General features: G+C 37.0%; 1 protein-coding gene across 4 annotated transcripts in view; it reads left to right on the forward strand.

The window, feature by feature from the left end:
- Positions 1-17,482: 17,482 nt before the first annotated feature.
- LOC141387176 (uncharacterized) overlaps positions 17,483-23,150 on the forward strand; it is a 51,118-nt gene continuing 45,450 nt past the window's right edge. The window contains exon 1 of one of the 4 annotated variants that reach the window (XM_073956432.1): positions 17,483-17,678. The gene's annotated coding sequence lies outside the window, so the exon portion shown is untranslated. Of the gene's footprint in view, positions 17,733-23,150 lie in introns of all 4 variants that reach the window. The other 3 variants (XM_073956435.1, XM_073956433.1, XM_073956434.1) reach the window with 3 other exon arrangements.

Here is a 23,150-nt window from a genome sequence, read left to right on the forward strand (position 1 = left end):
ATTCTTTAAAAATCCACGCCTTTCGGCCTGAGTGTGGCCTTTAAAAAATTCTTTAAAAATCCACGCCTTTCGGCCTGAGTGTGGCCTTTAAAAAATTCTTTAAAAATCCACGCATTTCGGCCTGAGTGTGGCCTTTAAAAAATTCTTTAAAAATCCACGCCTTTCGGCCTGAGTGTGGCCTTTAAAAAATTCTTTAAAAATCCACGCCTTTCGGCCTGAGTGTGGCCTTTAAAAAATGTTTTAAAAATCCACGCCTTTCGGCCTGAGTGTGGCCTTTAAAAAATTCTTTAAAAATCCACGCCTTTCGGCCTGAGTGTGGCCTTTAAAAAATGTTTTAAAAATCCACGCCTTTGGGCCTGAGTGTTACCTTTAAAAAATTCTTTCAAAATTCACGCCTTTGGGTCTGAGTGTTAGCTTTAAAAAATTCTTTCAAAATTCACGCCTTTGGGCCTGAGTGTTAGCTTTAAAAAATTCTTTCAAAATTCACGCCTTTGGGCCTGAGTGTGGCCTTTAAAAAATTCTTTAAAAATCCACGCCTTTCGGCCTGAGTGTGGCCTTTAAAAAATTCTTTAAAAATCCACGCCTTTCGGCCTGAGTGTGCCCTTTAAAAAATTCTTTAAAAATCCACGCCTTTAGGCCTGAGTATGACCTTTAAAAAATTCGTTAAAAATCCATGCCTTTTGGTCTGAGAGTGACCTCTAAAAAATTCTTAAAAAATTCAAGCCTTTTTTGGTCTAAGAATGACCTTTAATTTTTTTTATTTTAAATCTACGCCTTTTGGCCTGAATACGTCCAACGAAATACTTCGCGGGATTTACATACATTATTTGTATCCATAATTCATTGAAAAACACAATTTCATGCTGCAACTTTAAATTTATTTTATTAATATGAACAAAAAAATGACGAATCGACAAATGTAATTTGATTTTATGTTAGGAATATAGGTAAGCAGCTTTTCATTTCAAAACATGTTTGTTTATGAAAATTGTTAACACGACTCTTGTGTTACTTCTGACCTTTTCCCTTCTTCTCTTTACCATGAGCCTTCTGCTTTTCCTGACCATGTCCTTCTTGTTCAGCTGGTTCCTGTTCAGCTGCTTCTTGTTCAGCTGCTTCTTGTTCAACTGGTTCTTGCTCAGCCTGTTCTTGTTCAACTGGTTCTTGTTCAGCCTGTTCCACTTCAGCCTGTTCTTGTTCAGCCTGTTCTTGCTCAACTTGTTCTTGCTCTCCCTTCTTTTGGGGATAGGCTGCCACAAGGGCAATAACGAGACACAAAACAAAGGTCTGAAAATACAACAACAACAAATTATTTATTATTACATTTCTCCACACAAACTCAAACAACAATATCGAATACTTACGTATTTAAACATTTCTACAAAATTTTATAATCGATATTAAGCTGTGATGAGAATTCGAAACGAATTGATTTGAAATTGAAACGCATTCAGATATTTATACCAGGTTGTGAAAAATCAAAAAATTTAAGAAGTTGGAAAAATTTCGAAATTCCTTAACAAAAATAGTCTTGTAATCCTGTAAATTGTTTTGACCGGTGTTTACATTTCACCATGTCGAAACCGGTTGTGGGGGGTTCAATGCTTTCGTAATGTTTTCGTAATTGCCAATTATTTTTGTTTTATGTGCTGAAATTATAATTACAAAAATCAATTTTGCATTCAAGAGTTTATTTTTGATTTGGATTGTTGTTGTAGTAAAATTTTAACGGTTCAAATGTCAGATACCTCTTAAATTGAATACACAGTATTTAGAGTAGCGATTCGATCAACTCACCTTCCTTGTTTTGCATAGTCATTTAATTACAACTTTTTTACTTACCAGGCGTTTACACCAGACCGTTTCTGAAAGAAAGGGTGCTTCTATAGACCGGTTTTGAATGATAGAGTGCTTCTATAGACACTGTCTGAAAGAAAGTGTGCTTCTACAGACCCTTTCGGAAAAAAAGGGTGCTTCCATAGACCCTTTCTGAAACAAAGGTGCTTCTATATACCCTTTCTGAAACAAAGGGTGCTTCTATAGATCATTTCTGAAACAAAGGGTGCTTCTATAGACCCTTTCTGAAACAATTCAATTCAATTTTCAATTCAATAAACTTTATTTTTTCGAAATCGTTATAATACATAAAATATTTTATATGAATATATGAATTTTCGGATAGACATAAAGTTTTACAGCATGGTTTATATATAAACCGTCTGCCGGTGTATTGAGTATTAGAAAAATATTAATATATTAATAATTGTATTCATTTGTTAGGAACTGTCTGTATTTCAGCGCTTCTTTCACATAGTTATACAAGTGCAACCAATTGTTATCTCCACAACCGTTTAAAACATTGAAGACTTCACTGTCACATAATGAGGTTTTGTTGAAATAATGTTTTCTAATGTTATTAAAAATAGGACATTTTCCTATGAAGTGTTGCGTATTTTCTGGCTCCCTGAGATTACATATTGAGCACAGATTATATGGTGCTGATCTATAACTATTACAGTTTAATCCGAGCATTCCTGCTCTTGCTCTAATTATGTAGGATATTTTCTGAAACAAAGGGTGCTTCTATAGACCCTTTCTGAAACAAAGGGTCCTTCTACAGATCCTTTCTGAAACAAAGGGTGCTTCTATAGACCTTTTCTGTAACAAAAGGTGTTTCTATAGACCTTTCTGAAACAAAGGGTGCTTCTATTGACCCCTTCTGGAATAAAGGTTGCTTCTATAGACCTTTTCTGAAGCAAAGGGTGCTTCTATACACCCTTTCTAAAACGAAGGGTGCTTTTATTGACCCGTTCTGAAACAAAGTGTGCTTTTATTGACCCGTTCTGAAACAAAGGGTGCTTTTATTGACCCGTTCTGAAACAAAGGGTGCTCCTATTGACCCCTTCTGGAATAAAGGGTGCTTCTATAGACCCTTTCTGAAACAAAGGGTGCTTCTATAGACCCTTTCTGAAACAAAGGGTGCTTCTATTGACCCTTTCTGAAACAAAGGGTGCTTCTATAGACCCTTTCTGAAACAAAGGGTGCTTCTATAGACCCTTTCTGAAACAAAGGGTGCTTCTATAGACCCTTTCTGAAACAAAGGGTGCTTCTATTGACCCTTTCTGAAACAAAGGGTGCTTCTATTGACCCTTTCAGAAACAAAGGGTGCTTCTATAGGTTCTTTCTGAAACAAAGGGTGCTTCTATTGGTTCTTTCTGAAACAAAAGGTGCTTCTATAGGTTCTTTCTGAAACAAAGGGTGCTTCTATTGGTTCTTTCTGAAACAAAGGGTGCTTCTATAGGTTCTTTCTGAAACAAAGGGTGCTTCTATAGGTTCTTTCTTAAACAAAGGGTGCTTCTATAGGTTCTTTCTGAAACAAAGGGTGCTTCTACAGGTTCTTTCTGAAACAAAGGGTGTTTCTATAGGTTCTTTCTGAAACAAAGGGTGCTTCTATAGGTTCTTTCTGAAACAAAGGGTGCTTCTATAGGTTCTTTCTGAAACAAAGGGTGCTTCTATAGGTTCTTTCTGAAACGAAGGGTGCTTCTATAGGTTCTTTCTGAAACGAAGGGTGCTTCTATAGCTTCTTTCTGAAACAAAGGTTGCTTCTATAGCTTCTTTCTGAAACAAAGGGTGCTTCTATAGGTTCTTTCTGAAACAAAGGGTGCTTTTATAGGTTCTTTCTGAAACAAAGCTTGCTTCTATAGGTTCTTTCTGAAACAAAGGGTGCTTCTATAGGTTCTTTCTGAAACAAAGGGTGCTTCTATAGGTTCTTTCTGAAACAAAGGGTGCTTCTATAGGTTCTTTCTGAAACAAAGAGTGCTTCTATAGGTTCTTTCTGAAACAAAGGGTGTTTCTATAGGTTCTTTCTGAAACAAAGGGTGCTTCTATAGGTTCTTTCTGAAACAAAGGGTGCTTCTATAGGTTCTTTCTGAAACAAAGAGTGCTTCTATTGGTTCTTTCTGAAACAAAGGGTGCTTCTATAGGTTCTTTCTGAAACAAAGGGTGCTTCTATAGGTTCTTTCTGAAACAAAGGGTGCTTCTATAGGTTCTTTCTGAAACAAAGGGTGCTTCTATAGGTTCTTTCTGAAACAAAGGGTGCTTTTATAGGTTCTTTCTGAAACAAAGGGTGCTTCTATAGGTTCTTTCTGAAACAAAGGGTGCTTCTATAGGTTCTTTCTGAAACAAAGAGTGCTTCTATAGGTTCTTTCTGAAACAAAGGGTGCTTCTATAGGTTCTTTCTGAAACAAAGAGTGCTTCTATAGGTTCTTTCTGAAACAAAGGGTGCTTCTACAGGTTCTTTCTGAAACAAAGGGTGTTTCTATAGGTTCTTTCTTAAACAAAGGGTGCTTCTATAGGTTCTTTCTAAAACAAAGGGTGCTTCTATAGGTTCTTTCTGAAACAAAGGGTGCTTCTATAGGTTCTTTCTGAAACGAAGGGTGCTTCTATAGGTTCTTTCTGAAACGAAGGGTGCTTCTATAGCTTCTTTCTGAAACAAAGGTTGCTTCTATAGCTTCTTTCAGAAACAAAGGGTGCTTCTATAGGTTCTTTCTGAAACAAAGGGTGCTTTTATAGGTTCTTTCTGAAACAAAGGGTGCTTCTATAGGTTCTTTCTGAAACAAAGGGTGCTTCTATAGGTTCTTTCTGAAACAAAGGGTGCTTCTATAGACCCTTTCTGAAACAAAGGGTGCTTCTATAGGTTCTTTCTGAAACAAAGGGTGCTTCTATAGGTTCTTTCTGAAACAAAGGGTGCTTCTATAGGTTCTTTCTGAAACAAAGGGTGCTTCTATAGTTTCTTTCTGAAACAAAGGGTGCTTCTATAGGTTCTTTCTGAAGCAAAGGGTGCTTCTATAGGTTCTTTCTGAAGCAAAGGGTGCTTCTATAGGTTCTTTCTGAAACAAAGAGTGCTTCTATAGGTTCTTTCTGAAACAAAGGGCGCTTCTATAGGTTCTTTCTGAAACAAAGGGTGCTTCTATAGGTTCTTTCTGAAACAAAGGGTGCTTCTATAGGTTCTTTCTGAAACAAAGGGTGCTTCTATAGGTTCTTTCTGAAACAAAGGGTGCTTCTATAGGTTCTTTCTGAAACAAAGGGTGCTTCTATAGGTTCTTTCTGAAGCAAAGGGTGCTTCTATAGGTTCTTTCTGAAGCAAAGGGTGCTTCTATAGGTTCTTTCTGAAGCAAAGGGTGCTTCTATAGGTTCTTTCTGAAACAAAGGGTGCTTCTATAGGTTCTTTCTGAAACAAAGGGTGCTTCTATAGGTTCTTTCTGAAACAAAGGGTGCTTCTATAGGTTCTTTCTGAAACAAAGGGCGCTTCTATAGGTTCTTTCTGAAACAAAGGGTGCTTCTATAGGTTCTTTCTGAAACAAAGGGTGCTTCTATAGGTTCTTTCTGAAACAAAGGGTGCTTCTATAGGTTCTTTCTGAAACAAAGGGTGCTTCTATAGGTTCTTTCTGAAACAAAGGGTGCTTCTATAGGTTCTTTCTGAAACAAAGGGTGCTTCTATAGGTTCTTTCTGAAACAAAGGGTTCTTCTATAGGTTCTTTCTGAAACAAAGGGTGCTTCTATAGGTTCTTTCTGAAACAAAGGGTGCTTCTATAGGTTCTTTCTGAAACAAAGGGTGCTTCTATAGGTTCTTTCTGAAACAAAGGGTGCTTCTATAGGTTCTTTCTGAAACAAAGGGTGCTTCTATAGGTTCTTTCTGAAACAAAGGGTGCTTCTATAGGTTCTTTCCGAAACAAAGGGTGCTTCTATAGGTTCATTCTGAAACAAAGGGTGCTTCTATATGTTCTTTCTGAAACAAAGGGTGCTTCTATAGGTTCTTTCTGAAACAAAGGGCGCTTCTATAGGTTCTTTCTGAAACAAAGGGTGCTTCTATAGGTTTTTTTCTGAAACAAAGGGTGCTTCTATATGTTCTTTCTGAAACAAAGGGTGCTTCTATATGTTCTTTCTGAAACAAAGGGTGCTTCTATAGGTTCTTTCTGAAACAAAGGGCGCTTCTATAGGTTCTTTCTGAAATAAAGGGCGCTTCTATAGGTTCTTTCTGAAACAAAGGGTGCTTCAATAGGTTCTTTCTGAAACAAAGGGTGCTTCAATAGGTTCTTTCTGAAACAAAGGGTGCTTCTATAGGTTCTTTCTGAAACAAAGGGTGCTTCTATAGGTTCTTTCTGAAACAAAGGCTGCTTCTATAGGTTCTTTCTGAAACAAAGGGTGCTTCTATAGGTTCATTCTGAAACAAAGGGTGCTTCTATAGGTTCTTTCTGAAACAAAGGGTGCTTCTATAGGTTCTTTCTGAAACAAAGGGTGCTTCTATAAGTTCTTTCTGAAACAAAGGGTGCTTCTATAGGTTCTTTCTGAAACAAAGGGTGCTTCTATAGGTTCCTTCTGAAACAAAGTGTGCTTCTATAGGTTCTTTCTGAAACAAAGGGTGCTTCTATAGGTTCATTCTGAAACAAAGGGTGCTTCTATAGGTTCTTTCTGAAACAAAGGGTGCTTCTATAGGTTCATTCTGAAACAAAGGGTGCTTCTATAGGTTCTTTCTGAAACAAAGGGTGCTTCTATAGGTTCTTTCTGAAACAAAGGGTGCTTCTATAGGTTCATTCTGAAACAAAGGGTGCTTCTATAGGTTCATTCTGTAACAAAGGGTGCTTCTGTAGGTTCTTTCTGTAACAAAGGGTGCTTCTATAGGTTCTTTCTGAAACAAAGGGTGCTTCTATAGGTTCTTTCTGAAACAAAGGGTGCTTCTATAGGTTCTTTCTGAAACAAAGGGTGCTTCTATAGGTTCTTTCTGAAACAAAGGGTGCTTCTATAGGTTCTTTCTGAAACAAAGGGTGCTTCTATAGGTTCTTTCTGAAACAAAGGGTGCTTCTATAGGTTCTTTCTGAAACAAAGGGTGCTTCTATAGGTTCTTTCTGAAACAAAGGGTGCTTCTATAGGTTCTTTCTGAAACAAAGGGTGCTTCTATAGGTTCTTTCTGAAACAAAGGGTGCTTCTAAAGGTTCTTTCTGAAACAAAGGGTGCTTCTATAGGTTCTTTCTGAAACAAAGGGTGCTTCTATAGGTTCTTTCTGAAACAAAGGGTGCTTCTATAGGTTCTTTCTGAAACAAAGGGTGCTTCTATAGGTTCTTTCTGAAACAAAGGGTGCTTCTATAGGTTCTTTCTGAAACAAAGGGTGCTTCTATAGGTTCTTTCTGAAACAAAGGGTGCTTCTATAGGTTCTTTCTGAAACAAAGGGTGCTTCTATAGGTTCTTTCTGAAACAAAGGGTGCTTCTATAGGTTCTTTCTGAAACAAAGGGTGCTTCTATAGGTTCTTTCTGAAACAAAGGGTGCTTCTATAAGTTCTTTCTGAAACAAAGGGTGCTTCTATAGGTTCTTTCTGAAACAAAGGGTGCTTCTATAGGTTCCTTCTGAAACAAAGTGTGCTTCTATAGGTTCTTTCTGAAACAAAGGGTGCTTTTATAGGTTCATTCTGAAACAAAGTGTGCTTCTATAGGTTCTTTCTGAAACAAAGGGTGCTTCTATAGGTTCTTTCTGAAACAAAGGGTGCTTCTATAGGTTCTTTCTGAAACAAAGGGTGCTTCTATAGGTTCTTTCTGAAACAAAGGGTGCTTCTATAGGTTCTTTCTGAAACAAAGGGTGCTTCTATAAGTTCTTTCTGAAACAAAGGGTGCTGCTATAGGTTCTTTCTGAAACAAAGGGTGCTTCTATAGGTTCCTTCTGAAACAAAGTGTGCTTCTATAGGTTCTTTCTGAAACAAAGGGTGCTTTTATAGGTTCATTCTGAAACAAAGGGTGCTTCTATAGGTTCTTTCTGAAACAAAGGTTGCTTCTATAGGTTCTTTCTGAAACAAAGGTTGCTTCTATAGGTTCCTTCTGAAACAAAGTGTGCTTCTATAGGCTCTTTCTGAAACAAAGGGTGCTTCTATAGGTTCTTTCTGAAACAAAGGATGCTTCTATAGGTTCTTTCTGAAACAAAGGGTGCTTCTATAGGTTCTTTCTGAAACAAAGGGTGCTTCTATAAGTTCTTTCTGAAACAAAGGGTGCTTCTATAGGTTCTTTCTGAAACAAAGGGTGCTTCTATAGGTTCCTTCTGAAACAAAGTGTGCTTCTATAGGTTCTTTCTGAAACAAAGGGTGCTTTTATAGGTTCATTCTGAAACAAAGGGTGCTTCTATAGGTTCTTTCTGAAACAAAGGTTGCTTCTATAGGTTCTTTCTGAAACAAAGGGTGCTTCTATAGGTTCCTTCTGAAACAAAGTGTGCTTCTATAGGTTCTTTCTGAAACAAAGGGTGCTTCTATAGGTTCTTTCTGAAACAAAGGATGCTTCTATAGGTTCTTTCTGAAACAAAGGGTGCTTCTATAGGTTTTTTCTGAAACAAAGGGTGCTTCTATAGGTTCCTTCTTAAACAAAGTGTGCTTCTATAGGTTCTTTCTGAAACAAAGGGTGCTTCTATAGGTTCATTCTGAAACAAAGGGTGCTTCTATAGGTTCTTTCTGAAACAAAGGTTGCTTCTATAGGTTCTTTCTGAAACAAAGGGTGCTTCTATAGGTTCCTTCTGAAACAAAGTGTGCTTCTATAGATTCTTTCTGAAACAAAGGGTGCTTCTATAGGTTCTTTCTGAAACAAAGGGTGCTTCTATAGGTTCTTTCTGAAACAAAGGGTGCTTCTATAGGTTCTTTCTGAAACAAAGGGTGCTTCTATAGGTTCTTTCTGAAACAAAGGGTGCTTCTATAGGTTCCTTCTGAAACAAAGTGTGCTTCTATAGGTTCTTTCTGAAACAAAGGGTGCTTCTATAGGTTCATTCTGAAACAAAGGGTGCTTCTATAGGTTCTTTCTGAAACAAAGGGTGCTTCTATAGGTTCTTTCTGAAACAAAGGGTGCTTCTATAGGTTCTTTCTGAAACAAAGGTTGCTTCTATAGGTTCTTTCTGAAACAAAGGGTGCTTCTATAGGTTCTTTCTGAAACAAAGGGTGCTTCTATAGGTTCTTTCTGAAACAAAGGGTGCTTCTATAGGTTCTTTCTGAAACAAAGGGTGCTTCTATAGGTTCTTTCTGTAACAAAGGGTGCTTCTATAGGTTCTTTCTGTAACAAAGGGTGCTTCTATAGGTTCTTTCTGAAACAAAGGGTGCTTCTATAGGTTCTTTCTGTAACAAAGGGTGCTTCTATAGGTTCTTTCTGAAACAAAGGGTGCTTCTATAGGTTCTTTCTGAAACAAAGGGTGCTTCTATAGGTTCTTTCTGAAACAAAGGGTGCTTCTATAGGTTCTTTCTGAAACAAAGGGTGCTTCTATAGGTTCTTTCTGAAACAAAGGGTGCTTCTAAAGGTTCTTTCTGAAACAAAGGGTGCTTCTATAGGTTCTTTCTGAAACAAAGGGTGCTTCCATAGGTTCTTTCTGAAACAAAGGGTGCATCTATAGGTTCTTTGTGAAACAAAGGGTGCTTCTATAGGTTCTTTCTGAAACAAAGGGTGCTTCTATAGGTTCTTTCTGAAACAAAGGGTGCTTCTATAGGTTCTTTCTGAAACAAAGGGTGCTTCTAAAGGTTCTTTCTGAAACAAAGGGTGCTTCTATAGGTTCTTTCTGAAACAAAGGGTGCTTCTATTAGTTCTTTCTGAAACAAAGGGTGCTTCTATAGGTTCTTTCTGAAACAAAGGGTGCTTCTATAGGTTCTTTCTGAAACAAAGGGTGCTTCTATAGGTTCTTTGTGAAACAATGGGTGCTTCTATAGGTTCTTTCTGAAACAAAGGGTGCTTCTATAGGTTCTTTCTGAAACAAAGGGTGCTTCTATAGGTTCTTTCTGAAACAAAGGCTGCTTCTATAGGTTCTTTCTGAAACAAAGGCTGCTTCTATAGGTTCTTTCTGAAACAAAGGGTGCTTCTATAGGTTCTTTCTGAAACAAAGGGTGCTTCTATAGGTTCTTTCTGAAACAAAGGGTGCTTCTATAGGTTCTTTCTGAAACAAAGGGTGCTTCTATAGGTTCTTTCTGAAACAAAGGGTGCTTCTATAGGTTCTTTCTGAAAAATAGGGTGGGAAATTTTTTTCGGGAAGTATGCACTCGTGTAAAGGGCCGCAAGCACAATCTGCTGCAAAAAATTTCATGCCGATCCGACAAAATTCCCTAAACTGCACTTGTGCCAAAATTTTTGAGTATTTTTGTGGGAGGTTCTCGATAGAGTGGACCGAGGACTATCTTCGAAGCTGATCTATGTATATCTTGAGGAAATATTAAGACGTGCCAAGTGTGCACCAGCGAAAAATTAGCTCTTGTGTACCCGAAGAAGTGAACCGATATGGTTCATCTTCGAACTTCATCTAAATTTGGACAAGAGATCCAAATTATGGATTAAATCATTTAATCCTTTCGAGAGTTACTATGGGCCGGACAGACAAACGGGCGGACATGGCTAAATCGACTCCATATTGTCCGAAATTGATTTCTTCAAAATATACTTGGGTTCTAAAACGATTATTTCGATGAGGCATATTTTTATCGTATGAAATTGTATATACCGTATTTAGCCTTTAGGCTCAGGGTATAAAAACATCAGGAGAAAGGAGATGGCAAATGAAATAAGCAAAAATATGAAAAACGTGATCCTGAGTAATTCGAGACGCAGTAATGAGATCCGAACGTTTTACGACAGAGTTAACATCATCTTCCTTTGGGAAGATAATTTTCGGATAGTGAAAAATTATAAAAACATTTTTGAATGTGTGTTGCAAATATATAGTGATTTTTTTTTAATTTTTACAAATATTAATGAATTTTTGTTCGTTTTACGATGTCACAAAACCGATTTCCATTTACAATGTCGCCTTCAGTTAATGCTTCTTATGATCGTCCCTTATGGTCATCATGTCCTTTATGACCATCATGTCCTTGCGTATGATGGTCATCATGTCCATGCTTATGATGGTCATTATGACCATGATCCTTTTGATTATCATGACCCTTGTGATCCTCATGACCGTGTCCTTTATGTTCATTATGACCATGCCCTTTGCGATCTTCATGACCATGTCCTTTATGCTCTTCATGGCCATGCCCTTTGCGATCTTCATGACCATGCCCTTTGCGATCTTCATGACCATGTGCTTTATGTTCATCATGACCATGTCCTTCGTGCTCTTCATGGCCATGTCCCTTGCGATCTACATGACCATGTTCTTTGTGATCTTCACGACCACGTTCCTCCTTCTTATACGGGTGGGCTGCCACCAAGGCAACTACCAAGCACAAAACAAACAACTACAAAACAAATAAGATAAATTATTAAATTGCCTTCATCCAATTTATGCGTACTCATATTTCATTACTTACGTATTTGAACATTTTGCCTCTACGAAAATTTGATACAGTAAATTATTATTCTGGATGTTTCAAAGTGAACTGATCTAATTTGAATATCGCAACACATCAATTTATATCAAAACTGAATTTCGCTCAAAAATGGGCGTTACATTTTTGGCCCACTTTAGAAGCTCCTCTCTCAAAAAACCTTTTCTTTGTATTTTTGTTTGTTTTAAGTTTTTTTTTTTTTTTTTTTGAAACCTGTTTGACTTTATTGCATTCAGTTGCAGGTAATTGAAAGATAATTGGTAATTCTTATTTGGAGCAATTATTATTTTGATTAAAAACAATTGAAGAAAACAAACATATGACAAAATTGAGTAATAATGGATTTTATTAAGAAGTAAACATTTATGATAACACAAAACATGACACGATTTTTTCCTTTTGTTATACTAAGTGTGTGTTCCGGTACTTAAAAATTGTAAAAGCTTTCAAATTTATGAAGTAGTAGATTCTTGCAGGTTCTGGAACAGACCATAAATTCGCTACATATGGGCTCCTCCGTTTCAAATAGCATATACATTAGGTTTATGACCTTTCGATTTTTTTTTTCAAAAATGATTTCCTTTAGCCCGGATGAATGAACTTTTCCCTATTAATCACTAAAATAACGTATATTCCATTGAAATATAAAAAAGTCTATGCACAAATCGATTTAAAAAAAAAAATATATATTTTTGAAAAAATGTATGAAATGTTTACAAAATTCTCAAAAATTATTTCCTGTTCCACGAGAATAAACTTAAGCCTACTAATAACTAAAATAACGTTTATCCCATTGAAATGGCTCAAGCCCAAACCACTTTGAACATTGTTTGAATTTAAAAAACACTTAGCTTTAAAACTTGCCCATAATTCTGATCAATTCAAAATTTAAAATCATTTTGTGCTTGAGGTTTTTCACTGAATCTCACTTTAATTACGTTTTTATGCAATCAAGGATATAAGAGTGTAAAAAGTTATAATCCTAATATACATATGTATGTACAATACATATTATAATATATTCAAGCTTTTTAAAACATGTCCATGGGTTGAAAATACTCATTTGAATATTTGATAAGTTATGGTAATAGAAGACCTCTTGAAGTCTTCTATAGACAACAGAAGACATCTTGAAGTATTCTATAGATAACAGAACACTTATTGAGGTCTTCTATAGACAACGGAATACCAATTGAGGATTTTTAACAGCGACGGAAAGCTTCTTGAGTTTTTCTATATTTAACATAAAACCTCGCGATGTCTTCTATAGACAACAGAATACCTCCTAGTGTCCTCTAGAGACAACATATGCCCTCTCGGGGAGACCTCTTGAAGGCTTTTATAGATAACAGAAGACCTCCTGGGGTCTTCTATGAGCAACAGAAGACCTTCTAGTGTCCTCTAGAGACAACATAAATCGTCTCGGAGTTTTACGTAGACAAAAAATTTCGTAAAGTCTTCTATAGACAACAGAAGACCTCTTGAGGTCTTCTAAAGACAACAGATGATTTCTTGAGGTCTTCTATAGGCAACGGAAAGCCTCTTGAGGTTTTCCAGAGACAACATAATACCTTTCGAGGACTTCTATAGACAACAGAAGATCTATTGAGGTTTTCTATAGACTACATAAGACCTATTGAACTCTTCTATGCTGAGGACTTCTATAGCCAACGGACCTGTTGCGGCCTTTACTGACAACAGAAGACCTTTCGAGGTCTTCTACAAACTAGAAAAGACCTGTGGAGGTCTTCTATAGACAACCGAAGACTTCATGAGGTCTTCTAAAGACAACAGAAGACCTCTTGAGGTATTCTTTACACAACGGTCTTCTGTACACAACGGAAGACCTGTTGAAGTCTTTTATAGACAAGAGGATACTGCTTGAGGTCTTCTATAGACAAAAGAAGATCTGTTGAGGTCTTCTACAGACAACCAAAGACCTCTAGACAACAGAATAACTCTTGAAGTCTTTAATAGACAACAGAAGACCTCCTAGTGTCCTCTAAAGACAACATAAGTCTCAGGGGTTTACGTAGAAAAGAAATCTCGTAAAGTCGTCCATAGACAACAGAAGACCTCTAGAAGTTTTTTATAGGCAAGAGAAGACCTTTTGAGGTCCTCTATAGACAACAGTAGACATATTCTATAGACAACAAAAACCTGTTGAGGGATTCTTTAGACAACCGAAGACCTGTTGCGGCCTTTATAGACAACGGAAGACTTATTGAGGTCTTCTGTAGACTACAGAATACCTATTGTGGTCTTCTATAAGCAACGGAAGACCTCATGGGATCTCTTATGACAACGAAGACCACCTGAAAACTTGTGTAGACAACAGAAGACCTCTGTAGGCCTTCTATAGACATTTTCCTATAGAAAAAATGCTCAGGTCCTTGACGACACTTTTTTCTACAAAAAAAAACCTCAAGTACCTGAGGACATTTTTTCTAAAGATTACGCTTTCTTCTATAGATAAAAACATTCCTCAGGTCCCTGAGGACACTTTATTTCTATAGAAAACATACCTCAGGACCCCGAGGACACTTTCTTCTATAGAAAAAACTTCCTCAGGTCTCTGAGGACCTTTTTTCTATAGAAAAATACAATCCTTAGGTCCTTGAGGACACTTTTTCTATAGAAAAAATTCCTGAGGTTTCTGAGGACACTTTTTTCTATAGTAAAGAAAAAATCCACAGGTCCCTAAGGACACTTTTTCTACAAAGAAAAAAGCAGTTCCCTGAGAATACATTTTTCTATAAGAAAATGCTCAGGTCCCTGAACATACTTTTTTCTATAGAAAAAAAAACTCAGGTCCCTGAAAACACTTTTTTCTGTAGACAAAAATTCCTCAGGTCCCTGAGGAAACTTTTTTCTATAGAAAAAATCTTCAGGTCCCAGAGGACACTTTTCTCTATAGAAAAAAATTCCTCAGGTCCCAGAGGACACTTTTTTCTATAGAAAAAAATCCTCAGCTCCCTGAGGACACTTTTTTCGATAGAAAACAATTCCTCAGGTCCCTGAGGACACTTTTCTATAGAAAAAAATTCATCAGGTCTTTGAGGACACTTTTTCTATAGATAAAAACATTCCTCAGGTCCTTGAGGACACATTTTTCTATAGAAAAAATGCTCAGGTCCCTGAAGACACTTTTTTTTGTTGACAAAAATTCCTCAGGTCCCTGAGGAAACTTTTTTCTGTAGAAGAAACTTCCTCAGGTCCCTGAGGACACTTTTTTTTATAGAAAAAAATCCTCAGGTCCCTGGGGACACTTTTTTCTATAGAAAAAATTCCTCAGGTCCATGAGGACAATTTTTCTATAGAAAAAAAAAATTCCTCAGGTCCCTGAGGACACTTTTTCCATAGAAAAAAATTCCTATGGTCCCCGAGGACACTTTTTTCTATAGAAAAAATTCCTGAGGTTTCTGAGGACACTTTTTTCTATAGAAAAAAAATTCCTCAGGTCCCTGAGGACACTTTTTTCTATAGAAAAAAATTCCTCAGGTCCCTGAGGACACTTTTTTCTATAGAAAAAAATTCCTCAGGTCCCTGAGGACACTTTTTTCTATAGAAAAAAATTCCTCAGGTCCCTGAGGACACTTTTTTCTATAGAAAAAAATTCCTCAGGTCCCTGAGGACACTTTTTTCTATAGAAAAAAATTCCTCAGGTCCCTGAGGACACTTTTTTCTATAGAAAAAAATTCCTCAGGTCCCTGAGGTTACTTTTTTCTATAGAAAAAAATTCCTCAGGTCGCTGAGGACACTTTTTTCTATAGAAAAAAATGCCTCAGGTCCCTGAGGACACTTTTTTCTATAGAAAAAAATGCCTCAGGTCCCTGAGGACACTTTTTTCTATAGAAAAAAATGCCTCAGGTCCCTGAGGACACTTTTTTCTATAGAAAAAATTCCTCAGGTCCCTGAGGACACTTTTTTCTACAGAACAAAATCCTCAGGTCCCTGAGGACACTTTTTTCCACAGAAAAAAATTCCTTAGGTCCCTGAGGACACTTTTTCTACAGAAAAAATTCCTCAGCTCCCTGAGTACACTTTTTTCTGTAGAAAAAATTCCTCAGGTCCCTCAGGACACTTTTTTTTAGAAAAAATTCGTCAGGGACCTAAGTATTTTTTTCTATAGAAAAGTTTCCTCAGGGACCAAATTAAAAGAGTGAAAATTCCTCAGTTCCCTGAGGACAATTTTTTTCTATAGAAGAAAATTCTTCAGGTCCACGAAGACACTTTTTTCTATAAAAACATTTTCTATAGAAAACGTTTTTCTATAGAAGAAAATTCCTCAGGTCCCTGAGGACACATTTTTCTATAGAAAAAAATTCCTCAGGTCCCTGAGGACACTTTTTTCTATAGAAAAAAATTTCTCAGGACTCTGAGGACATTTTTTCCATAGAAAAAAGGACACTTTTTCTATATAAAAAATTCCTCAGTTCTCTGAGGACACTTTTTTCTATAGAAAAAAATCCTCAGGTCCCTGAAGACACCTTTTTCTATAGAAAAAAATCCTTAGGTCCCTGAAGACACTTTTTTCTATAGAAAAAAAATCCTCAAGTCCTTGAGAACATTTTTTTTCTATAGACAAAAATTCCTCAGGTCACAGAGGACACTTTTTTCTATAGAAAAAAATTCCTCAGGTCCCTGAGGACACTTTTTTCTATAGAAAAAAAATTCCTCAGGTCCCTGAGGACACTTTTTTCTATAGAAAAAAATTCCTCAGGTCCCTGAGGACACTTTTTTCTATAGAAAAAAATTCCTCAGGTCCCAGAGGACACTTTTTTTCTATAGAAAAAAATTCCTCAGGTCCCTGAGGACACTTTTTTCTGGAGAAAAAAATTCCTCAGGTCCCTGAGGACACTTTTTCTACAGAAAAAATTCCTCAGCTCCCTGAGGACACTTTTTTCTATAGAAAAAATTCATCAGCTCCCTGAGGACACTTTTTTCTATAGAAAAAAATCCTCAGGTCCCTGAGGAAACTTTTGTCTGGAGAAAAAAATTCCTCAGATCCCTGAGGACACTTTTTCTACAGAAAAAATTCCTCAGCTCCCTGAGGACACTTTTTTTCTATAGAAAAAAATTCCTCAAGTCCCGGAGGACACTTTTTTCTATAGAGAAAAATTCTTCAGGTCCCTGAGGACACTTTTTTCTATAGAAAAAAATTCCTCAGGTACCTGTGGACACTTTTTTCTATAGAAAAAAATTCCTCAGGTCCCTGAGGACACTTTTTTCTATAGAAAAAAATTCCTCAGGTCCCTGAGGACACTTTTTTCTATAGAAAAAAATTCCTCAGGTCCCTGAGGACACTTTTTTCTATAGAAAAAAATTCCTCAGGTCCCTGAGGACACTTTTTTCTATAGAAAAAATTTCTCAGGTCACTGAGGACACTTTTTTCTATAGAAAAAAAATCCTCATGTCCTTGAGGACACTTTTTTCTATAGAAAAAATTCCTCAGGTCCCTGAGGACACTTTTTTCTGTAGAAAAAAATTCCTTAGTTCCCTGAGGACACTTTTTTCTAGAGAAAAAAATTCCTCAGGTCCCTGAGGACACTTTTTTCTATCTCTGATATAGAAAAAAATCCTCAGGTAACTAACACTTTTTTCTATAGAAAAATTTCCTCAGGTTCCTGAGGACACTCTTTTCTATAGTTAAGAAAAAATCCCCAGGACACTTTTTTACCGAAAAAAGTCCTCAGATCACTGAGGACACTTTTTTCTATAGAAAAAATTCCTCTGATCCCTGAGGAAATTTTTTTCTTCTGATATCGTACTTAACATATTTTGAAAAATATATATATGCAGGTATTTATTTATCTTTTTCAAAAATTTCTCTTTATAGTCTTGTCATTCTCTTTTTTCTTTAAATTTCGATAAAGATCAATCTCTTAAAATGCATACAGCTGCTACAGCTAATGCATATTTAAAATATTATAAACATTTTATGAAAAACTTAAGCCCCTTAAAACATTCCTGGGGTCTTCGTGTGTTCTCGCCGTCCGTTTGTTTTCTTTGGGGGGAAAATAAACAAAAAATGTCTGCTCTCCCTCTCAGCAATGAGAAAACCAGAAAACCTATTACGGAAATTTCGAAATTCAATATTCAAAGAGATTATTTCAATATTTAGCCACAGAATTTTCTTCGAAAATCATATTCAGTCTTCTTGAGATTTTCCTGCGGTTCGGTATGAAAAACGAAAATTCTCGGTGTCTAACTGTGACTGTCGGTCGGAGTACTACGCATTCATCAAGAGTGCCTGAAATTGCATTTTAAAAATAGCCCATTTCTACGTTAACGGAATTTCTAGTTCGTGTTCGATTAACGGTACCACTAAGGAAGACCAAAAAGCCTGTAATAAAAATGTGAAAACTAATAAAGTTTTTAAACAAAGAGGAAATAATTAAAGTTTTGTTGCAAAATACCACCACAATTTAATACGCCATAAATTTTGTGTCCAACCAACAACAGTTTTTGAAAATCATTCATAATTTCGATTTTCCTAAATTTTATATAAGAATTTTGTATCCCAAGAAAGCGAAAAAATAGAAAAAAAGAAGAAAATATACAAAAAGAGGCAAATAACAAAATATGTACATGTTTTTGTGGTATCCAAGTGAACAAAAGTGGACACCAGACAACTGAATTTTTTTTGTTGGTGTATTTATTTTCGCATTCTGTGTGGATGATGATGAGGTTCGCGAGCGATTGTCTTGATCATCATCAAAATAATAATGATAGAGAATTAAAATGTTAAAATAACAACAATAATGAAATACTAAATATACTATGACAAAATACAAACATATGTACAATACATACATATAAACATAATAATTTGTTAAAGTGGCCACAAATTCATTGCGATTTTTGTATAGCCACCGTTTTCTGCTTGCTGCCTTTTGTGCCGACAAATGTTGTTGTTTTGGTTTAGCATCCTGTGTTTGTTGTTGTTGTCGGTGATTTATTTCGAAATAATAGAATAAACAAAGTGTCATTTAAATGTTTTTTTTATTTTGATACCACTGTGCTACAACGAATCTGTGTCACAAAAAATTATTTTTGCGGCGATTTTAGGGTCTCCGTGCCAAAAAAGAAGTGCTAATTACATCCGAGTCATGAACGAGTAAAGTTATTTTTGTATTTCCTAAAGCGAAAAGTAATTAGGTGAGATTTTTTGTCGGAGACCATTGAGGAAAAAAGCCACAACGAGGTCTGGTAGACGAAAAAAAATTAAAGGGTCACCTAATTGACTAAATTTAAAAGTTGTACAAGCCGTTTAATACATTCATACATACATAAAAAATATGCAAAAGAAGGACAATTTGGTGTACCAAGTATGACCCGGACCCAGATAGTTTTTTTATGTTGTTATTACTGGTACTAGGTCCTGAGTACAAGGATATATGTACATTTTTTATACCCTCAGCCTTTAGTCTAAAGAGTATATACCACTTTCATACGACCAAAATGTGCTTCATCGAAATAGTGGTTTTAGACCCCAGGGATGCTTGGACGAAATCCGTTTCAGACAATTTGGAGCCGATTTAACCATGTCGTCCGCCTGTCTGGCTGGAGCGTACTATAACTTCCGAACGTATCAATCGATTGGGTGCAAATTTTGGCCTTTGTAATATTTCGTCCAAACTTAGTTTATGTTCGAAGATGGGCCATATCGGTTCACTCCAAATGTTATGCCCACGATAACTTTGGAAAGGGCTTATCGTTTTTGTTCATAATTTGCGCATCGTAAGATTTCTACCAGACATCGACACAAAATTTCGGAAAAGTGAAGTTTCAGACTTACTCCAATCGTTTTGATTTTTGTTGTAACAACTTGTATTCGCTGCCCCCATTACGACGGTACATGTTGTTTCAGGGGCAAGTCCACACTTGCTAAGAAAATGACGCGAAAACTATAAAAAACCGATATGGCACCATTAATACTGGATGGAGCGCACGATAACTCTCGAACGCAGTAACCAATTGGATCACACTTCATTAAAAAAAGTAAGGTTAAGGGTCTGTTCGAGGATCCTTTGGAAAATTTTACAGAAGGTACTCCCAGTGACCCTGTTTACAGCGATGTTATGTTTTTCTTAGACATATACATGATATAATGGTCCAAAAGTTCTAAATAATATAGTGACCAACTGAAATGACAGGAATGAAACCCCAAATAAGACCTACTTCCCAAATGGACTATGTCGATCCATTCCTTTAGGTATATCCCCCGCAAAACTTTTGAGATTTAATATTTTATATTTTTGTCGGTTCATGCGCCCAAAATTCTGAAAACCGCCTAAATATATACATTTTTTTTGGGAAAAAAGAGTTTCAATTCACACAGGCTGAGGGTATATCTCTGTCGGCAAAGCCGACTGATACTGCTTGCAATTCCACGGCAGCGGGTTCTTTCGTAAAGTCTATAGAAACAACCTTTCTTCCAAAAAGGATCTATAAAAGTAGAAACACCATTTCTTTCAGAAAGGGTCTATAGGAGCACCCTTTTTCAGAAAGGGTCTATAGAACCACACTTTCTTCCAAACGGGATCTAAAGAAGTACCCTTTCTTCCAAAAAGGGTCTATAGAAGCACCCTTTCTTCCTGAAAGGGTCTATAGAAACACTCTTTCTTTCAGAAAGAGTCTATGGAAAAACCATTTTTTTCAGGAAGGGTCTATAGAAGCACCCTTTCTTTCAGAAAGAGTCTATAGAAGCACCCTTTCTTTCAGTAAGGGTCTATAGAAGCACCCTTTCTTTCAGAAAGAGTCTATAGAAAAACTCTTTCATTGCAGAAATGTTCTATAGAAGCACCCTTTATTTTAGAAAGGATCTATAGAAGCACCTTTTTTCAGAAAGGGTCTATAGAAACACCCTTTCTTTCAGAAATGGTCTATAGAAGCACCCTTTCCTTCAGAAAGGGTCTATAGAAACACCCTTTCTTTCAGAAATGGTCTATAGAGGCACCCTTTATTTTAGAAGGGATCTATAGAAGCACCTTTTATCAGAAATGGTCTATAGAGGCACCCTTTATTTTTGAAGGGATCTATAGAAGCACCTTTTATCAGAAAGGGTCTATAGAAGCACCCTTTCTTTAAGAAAGGGTCTATAGAAACACCCTTTCTTTCAGAAATGGTCCGTAGAAGCAACCTTTTCTTCAGAAAGGGTCTATAGAAGCACTCTTTCATAGCAGAAATGGTCTATTGAAGCACCTTTATTTTAGAAAGGGTCTGTTGCACCTTTTTTCAGAAAGGGTCTATAAAGACACCCTTTCTTTCAGAAATGGCCTATAGAAACACCCTTTGTTTCAGAAAGGGTCTATAGAAACACCCGTTTTTCAGATAGGGTCTACAGAAGCATCCTTTCCTCCAGAAAATGTTTATAGAACAAGTAAAAAAGTGTCAGACGGCTTTACCTACAGATATATACCCTCAGCCAAGGTGAAGTGAAATTTCACCTACGGACAGATCGAATGTATTTAAGGTCTCTTCAGACTTTTGTGGCTCTTTTTGGACATTTGAACTTGCCGACAAAAATGTGGATTAGGAATTAACTGCACTAAGACACAAATGTTGAACTTCTGTGGGGGAGGTATCTTAGGGAGGACCGATATGGGCCATTTTAGAAGTTAAACTAAATTTTGACAAAATATTAGGAGATCCAAAGTTTGGACCAAATTGGTTGCCCCATTCAAGTCCTAGCATTTTAGTGACATTTTTAAATATTGGGGAGAAGTACCGGAAGTTGTGGACCGTTTGGATATAATATGACGAAGACCAAATGTTGGACCAAGTCGGTTGAACAGTTCGAGGGTTATCGTGATCTACGACCGCCACATATGGTGACGTAGACGGTTTTTACACCTTCCGGTTTGTTTTCCCATGAAATATGGAGGTAGCGAATGCAAATCGCTTCAACAAAAATCAAAGTGATTTGAGAGCAGGTCTTAAAGAGAACTTATCGAACATTTTGTGTGAGAGGTACCAGATGGAGCAGACAAACATAGTCTATATTCGAACCTGATCTATATCTGGTAGATATATTAGAATGTGCAAAGTATGGATTACATCGGTCACTCCCTTCAAGAGTTATCGTGCGTACAATTTTTCCGAACATTTTTGAACTTTTGTGGGGGAGGTACCTGAAGGAGTGGACCGATATGGCTTATCTTCGAAAATAAACTATGTTTGGACAAAATATTACGAATGCCAAATTTTGGACCGAATCGGCAGACCCGTTCGAGGGTTATCTTGCGCTCCAACCACTACACACGGTGTCAAAGGGGCTTTTTGCAACTTTCAATCTATTTTCTCAGGAAGTATGGATTTGCCGCTGATGAAACTTGAACCGTACAAGTACAAGTTGTTACAACAAAAACCAAAGCGATTCGAGAGCTGCTCCTAAACTGAACTTCTCCGAAATTTAGTGTGGGAGGTACCCGAAGGAGTGGAGCGATTGAGTCCATATTGGAACCTCATCTAAGTCTGGTAGAAATTTCACGATGTGCAAAGATTGGATCAAATCGGTTCCTCCCTTCAAGAGTTATCGTGCGCACAAGTTTTGCGACAATTTTTGAACATTTGTGGGGGAGGTACCTGAAGGAGTGGACCTATATGGCCCATCTTCGAACTTAAAACGAATATGGACAAAATATTTCGATACCCAAAATTTGAACCGAATCGATTGATCCGTTCGAGAGTTATCGTGCGCACCAGCCAGCCAGACAGACAGACGGACGGACATTGCTATATCTACTCAAAATTGTCTGAAATGGATATCGTACAAACATACTTGGGGTCTAAAACCATTATTTCGATGAGGCACATTTTTGGTCGTATCAAAGTGTAAATACCCTCTTTAGCCTAAAGGCTGATGGTATAAAAAAGAAGATTTGTCCGTTTAAATTTGAATATGTAAGAAACCCAGATTTTCACTACTTTTAACGTTATAAAAAAATAAAACGAAGTGACACAAACGAACTAAAGGCATTGTCGTTTATCGACATTTTCCGAAAAGTTTGCACCTTCTCAAGGCCAAAACTGCCTGAAGGAGCGTTCTAATGCTTTTGCGATGTATTAGAGAGTTCTTAATCACTGTCTGGGCTAAAATTTTTGTCTTTGTATTGGATCGAAAATCTCAATGGTTTGGCCGTTATATGCTAAAATATCCAAAAAACGTGGATAAAAAACTTAAAGTCAAAATCGGGAGGCTCGATTTTCGCGGTAGACCTATGGTCTAGTGGACTTTTTTGCTCAGTTCAATCCCAGGAATCATAAACGCGGAGGGCTCATTAAGGTTTTCAAATCGCCCCGGCATAATCTCCAGCCACTACATATGATACCATAGGGGGTTTTTACAACCTTCGGGCTGTTTGCTCAAGAAGAATGGACTTGCCCCTGAAGCAATTTTACCATCGTTATTGAGGCATTGAATGCAAGTTGCTACAACAAAAATCAAAATGATGCCATTGCAGGTCTTAAAGTGAACTTATCCGAAATTTTGTGTGGGAGGTACCTGAAGGAGTGGACCGATATAACTTATCTTCGAAAAAATATTACGAAGGTCAAATTTTGGACCGAATCGACAGATCCGTTCGAGAGTTATCTTGCGCTCCGCCACGGTGTCAAAGGGATTTTTTGCAACTTTCAGGTTATTTTCTCAGGAAGTATGGACTTGCCCCTGATGAAACTTGTACCGTCGTATGGGGGGGCAGTGAATACAAGTTGTTACAACAACAGGCCTTAAACTGAACTTATCCGAAATTTTGTGTGGGAGGTACCCGAAGGAGTGGAACGATTGTGTCCATATTGGAACCTTATCTAAGT

This window comes from Musca autumnalis, unplaced genomic scaffold (assembly GCF_047663935.1).
Source record: "Musca autumnalis isolate F117 unplaced genomic scaffold, ASM4766393v1 scaffold_5, whole genome shotgun sequence".
Classification (NCBI taxonomy): Eukaryota; Metazoa; Arthropoda; class Insecta; order Diptera; family Muscidae; genus Musca; species Musca autumnalis.